Here is a 6,010-nt window from a genome sequence, read left to right as displayed (position 1 = left end):
GGGATCTGAAGTAGAATTAGTCCTTTGGAAACAGATTAAAGAAGAAATTAACTTTTTAAATTTTGATGCTTCAATACATTCTTCCAAGTACTTAACTTAAAATGCACTCTGATGGGAACTTTTCTGTGAGTATGGAAATTCTATTACATATGGAAAGTTCATGTCAAGAAACTGTAGACACACTGAGTGGCCAAGTGACACTTGTAGATCTAAGAGGGAGAAGTTCAGGCATGGTGTTCTAAAGATGCTGTAATTGATTGATTGCTATAGTATTGAAAGGGTTATAAGTCATGTATGCTGTTCTTGTACTTAAGTACATGAACTGTAGAAATAGTAACTTTTTTTGTCACTTCTATTTGAGAATGCTTTTAGGCTACTGTCTCTGATAAGCTGCTAAGAATGTACAGCACAGACTTGATAAAATCTTTCTTGAGTTATAGGAATGCTACTATAGACATGATAAAAGTTACAGCACTTGCTGATAATATCTGCAGTCTCACCTGTAGAAGTGCGGCTACAGGGGCTCATTGTTCTGTGGTAACATGAAAATAATTTGGCTGAGTGCTGAGTGCTCAGTACATAAGTGGTAGATGCTTTTGAAGGGGGATGATGCATATGACCTACCAAAACCTGACGTGTAATCCATCTAGTGACAATTTGTATGATGAAAATACAGCACTCGGTGGCAAAGGTGGTGAATTTCAAATGATCTTGTTGCTCGTGGACTTTTGAATGAGTAGAGCCGTTGTAAATACACTGGAATTGTACTCATGCATACAACACATGTCAAGAGCTACTTCTGCACCAGTGGTCTCAATATCCTCCCTGTTGTCATGCTTTTTGGCAGTAGTGCCTCATCCTTCAGAGCAATCATCCTGGCATGGAAAGTCATGCTTCTGGCATAAGATCTCCCCCTCACTGAATCACTCTTTAATCTGGACCCCTTCTCTCACCCCTGCAGAAGGTTTGTGGAGGTGGATACTACTTCTTTGCAGGTTCATTGCAGTTGGTATAAAAGCAGTGCTGGCTCCTATCCTTCCCTTGCTTTGCTCAGTGCTGAATTTCCTTGGGAGGTGAGCAATGAAGTAACCTTCCTGTGTGTGGTATCAGAAAGTACCAGTGCAACCTAAGAACCTGTGGAGGGAAGAGGTCAGGTTCCAGATTGGCCGAATGAATCTTTGGGAATAAGAGGTGAAAATTAGCAATTTTGTTATTAAAATTATCCCATTGTGCACCATATGCTGATTTTTTTTCCTAATTTCTCCTACTATGTGACCTTGTATCCATACCTTAGGCAAATCAGCTCAGGCACTGGTCTCAACTGTTCCCGTTTGCAACAGCTTGTCTGTTTTTCAACAATTTGCCTTCAAGTAATTTTTCAGAATGGGCTTAGCTGAAGGTGAGTGTTCACTGTCACATCCAATAGCTTTGTGGAAAAGATGAACTGTTGATGACTGACAGCTGTGGCATCTTATTTCTGAGCCTGTATTGCTAGGAAGGGTTACAAAGATTGAGACCACTGGAAGCATCATTGCTCCAAAATTGGAGGGTCACAAACATGCCAGCCAGGGAGCCTCTGTGCAGGGAGTGTCCACTTGCTCAGGCAGCAAGACATAATGCAGTGCCTTGCATGGATCCACACTCAGTGTTTCAGAAGCAGGGAGGGTGCAGAGACAAGGAGTGAGCACACTGAGAAGCTTCCTGCTTCTCAGCACTCGGAGAAGGTGACTGCAAGACAGAGCAGCAGAGGCTGCTGTTGTGCTCTGGCTCTGCTTGGGAGGTGGTGAGTACCCTACTGTGCCCACCCAGCATGTGTGGTGCTGATAGTCTGATCTACATGCACAGCATCCTCCAGGCTCTGGGAAAAGAGCAGCGTTGGGGGATATGGACAGCTGAGAAGCTGGGACTGACCTTCAGTTTAGGAACAGTTAGAAATCCCACCCTACAGTGTCAAGAACCCTAAAGGAGCACAAGTGTAACAGTGATACAGACAAGTTTCACTTCCTTTTTTTCCTTCTCTAAGTGTAGGAACAGTTCTAACTGTCACCCAGGGTTATAAAGGACCACCAGGTGCCAACCATCTGTTTTACTTCCAGCACATTTTATTTATGAATTTTTTTCCTGCTAGTGATGTAATTCCCCCTATATTTCTTCTCCATTTGCATTGTGTATTGTAGGAGGCAATCATGAACATAAAATTTTAGTTAAATGCTATTAAAAAAACCTCAAAGTCAAGTTTTTAAAAAAATGCACTATAAAACTTCTCCATTTATTGCGGAGAGCAGTGGCACATACATAATTTGTTCCTGAATAAGCTATTTTGTAATATGCTGTTTTTTCAGGCACTTGAGCAGCATGTTGAATTGAATGCCTCTGTTCTGTGCTTTAGGGCAGGGTGTACGTAGCAGCTGTCACATGACTTTCTAGCAGGTGATGGAACATATACAAGAATTGTGTACAGTGACCCCAAAATTTTCAGGTTTGTGAAACAGAACAGACTGTACTTTTGGCTCATGTCTCCAGCAGGCCTCTTCTCTCTCTGGCTGTGCCCCAGCCTGGTCAGTGTCACACACGCTGTGATCCTGCAAGGGCCAGCAGAGCAAGCTGTCTAACTCAGACCACAACATCATCACTTGGAAGCCTGTAAGGGAGTGGGGTTTGGGAGAAGGGCTGGCTTCTGGCTGTTTCCTGCACTGTGGTTTCCAGGCCAGTTCATGCCTTGGAATCAATAAATATCCATCAATACAGTACATCTGTGGAGCATTTGTTCCTATGGATTTGTCTTACCCAAAGGCCCTCAAAGAGCAGGACACATTTGTACATTTCCCTTCAAAGATCCCAGGGTACACTGACCAGAGCCTTAGTGTCTTCATTGTATGTTTATGCTTGGGACATAAGAAACAGACATACCATTTTATGAGGAGTGCTTGTGAATCCAGTCTAGAGCCAGAGGTCAACAGCACAGACTGGCTGGTGGAGGACAAGGTATTGAAATCAAGGAAGTGTGATGTGTCCTTACATCCTCCTTCCTTCTGGAGAAGGATGATTTTAAGATCTGTGCGGCAATGAATAAGGACAAACATCATGTGACATCAAATGGGATATGATCAAATTTTATCCCTGGCAAGAGATGGTGTTGAGCTATGCAAATCAAATTATTCATGTCAACATGGACTACCCATCACTAATAATATAAAGGAACACAGTATTCCAGGCTCTCAGAAGATACGGTCATCAAAAAACCTCAAGGCATGGGACAGGGTAAACTACTTTTGTATTCCTCCACTGCAGAAGAAATGGGAGATCTCTGAGGAGTCACACTCTGTTCCAGTCATATTCAGCAGATACAAGGACTCCACGACAGACTGCAGACTGGATGCTTTAAGCAGAAGCCTTTGCAGATTACTTGTAACGCTCCGGCAATGGTGTTACTCTCAAAAGCAGGAGCTCTGCCTTTCTCGGTTGGCCCCCTGCCAAGACAGGCATTTTCTCCTGCAACTCAGACAAGCGACCTGACAGTTGTCCATCCTGGCTTTAACCCTTTTCAGGAGCTGCTGTTTATTTCCATTCTCTCTACGCTTTGCTTCCTGGTAAAATGGCCTCCAAAGAGTCTTCCCAGTGCTAAAAACCATCTTGAAAGTAAGCATCATGTCCGATTTCTTGAGGACACTGTCTTCATTGCAGCATCACATACAGGACCCCAAGAAGAAAATGGAATCTGGCTAACAAGAAAAGCTGAAGAGGAAATGCAGTCCAAGTTGTATGGGCAATGTGAGAAAACATGAGTTTGTGGTGTGCTACCATCAGGGATAGTCCCTTCACCAGGCCCCGGTTCTGCAAAGAGCTGCGGCAGAGCCAAGCTGCAGACAGTGGCAGCCCTTGAGTGCTGCATGCAGTGTCCAAGCCCCTCACTTATCCCAACCTTTTCTCTACCTGTGTGGTTGTATTTTCCTGGCCCTGGCAATACTGCCTCTCTTGCCTTTTCAGGTGTGGCTGCTGATTAGGTCTTCACCAACTCCTGGGGAAGGGCAGAAAGCTGATGCTGCCATAGTCCGTGGCAACTGAGGGGGCTGGCCAGCATCCTCCTCAAGGCTTAATGCTTCCTGAGCCTTGCAGGCCTGATGGCTTGGAAAGGAAAAAGGACAGGAGATGTGCAGCTCATGGCAGCCATCTGTGAGTCTCTGCTCCCCACTTGGAAAAGAGGGAGCAGGATAAGAAAGACTACTGCCCGGCTGTACAGTTTCTCCATGATCGGTTTGGTGCCAGACTCTTTGTGACATGATTAGGTAACCCTCCTCGCAGGCACCTGGAAGTGCACTCATCCTGGTGAAGGGTGGGATCATTTATTGTGTCTGAAAATTTTTGAGGAAGCATAGGTTTTAATAGAGTAGACAGGCAGTCCTGTGAGCTCCCAAGGAACAGACTTTGTCCAGCTGCCGCTGGGATGTGCTGGTGGCCTTGGTCCCTCTGGAGGTGACTGCCAGCCAGCAGAAGTGTTAGGATTTGCACTGAAATAAAATATTGAGAAAGGTTAGCCATCTCTTTATAGATTTTCCCAATATCTCTCCAAGGCCATGATAGTGTGGACAAGGTGAGCAGCCTTTTAATATTTTGGTTTGAGAGCTGCTGCACTGGGTGGGTCTATTTTTCATGGGCTTTTCATGTTTCCAGCACATCCTGTGATGGAGTCAAAGCTCTACTGAGTTGAAGAAATAGGCAAGTGATTTCTCTGTAATCTTTGAACACCTAATCCTTGCTAATAGAGGCAATTTGTTCCTGGGACTCAAAGGTAGTCATTTAGAAAATGCTTTTTTTTTTTGTCTGAGTTGGACCAGATTGCACCTAGTGCATATAATTTTGCAAAATGGTCCCCAAGGAGGGTAGCTTGTCTACCTCTGAGTTTCAAAAACTGAAGCACTATGATGCATCTATGTAGGCAGTATACTTTGTCAGGGTAAGTTATTTACAAATACGTGCTCTTTAAGTAGATTTGCTAAGCAGCATTGCCTGACTCTTTGCTTATTGTTATCTATAGATTTCAGGGAAAGTATTTTTACTCATGTTAATATATTTCCCTAATCCATCCCTCAGTGTAAAACCAGGCATGCGCACTGCTGGTATTTTAAGTTATTTACCAATTAAAGGATAAGAAATCCAAATTTGCAGCATGTCACTTGATTTGGAGGTAACATGGTACAGCCATATTGGACCAAGAACAGTGTTGCAAAGATCCAAGAATTAAAGATCTCCCATGCTTTTTAACAGCCTGTTGTGATGTTGATAGCATTACCTGAGCATTACCTGAGCAAGGTTATTCTCCTTACATGCCATGGAGAAGTTGTCCTCTGGTCTTTTGAAAGAGATTGGAGTAGATCCTAAGGCAGTCAAAACCATTTATGCAGCACCTTGCACCTTCCTTCATCTTTTTTTTTTCCTACCCAAAGTTTACAGCAGTAGGACTTGAATAGAGTGTTTAAAAACGCACAAATAGCTGTATTTTTTCTTTATTTTTGGCAGGTGTGGTGAAGTCTAGTGGTGAGATATGGTGTGTCAGCTTCCCCTTTCTGCTCACATAGGCACACAGAAACTCTATGGATGAGTAGATCTCACAGACTAAACTGCTGTTTTGCCAGAAATGCAACTTTCTGGCTAAGAAAGAGGTGATCTGATGCCTCTGTAGTTCATAACACAGCACAGAAATGTGTGTATGTATGTATGTATGTGTGTGTGTATGTATGTATGTATGTATGTATTAGTGCATGAAGTGGTTGAATGTATGTCAGACATAGACAAGGAGGATTTCTTGACATCTGTTGGACAATATGTAAGTGTATTCTTCAAATAATAGTGAGACTTTTAGGAAAATAGTCACTCCTTTCTGAGTCCCTAGAAAGCAGTAAATTGCATTTTGAAGGCTTAGGCTTTGACTTTATTTTTAAACCTTTAATCTAGGTCTTGATCCATTTGCAACCCCAAACACACATGCACCAACTTTGATGGGATATAAAAA

The sequence above is a fragment of the Fringilla coelebs genome (assembly GCF_963513975.1).
Source record: "Fringilla coelebs genome assembly, chromosome: 5".
NCBI lineage: Eukaryota > Metazoa > Chordata > Aves > Passeriformes > Fringillidae > Fringilla > Fringilla coelebs.
The sequence above is the reverse complement of the archived record's forward strand: the minus strand, read 5'-3'. Positions refer to the sequence as shown.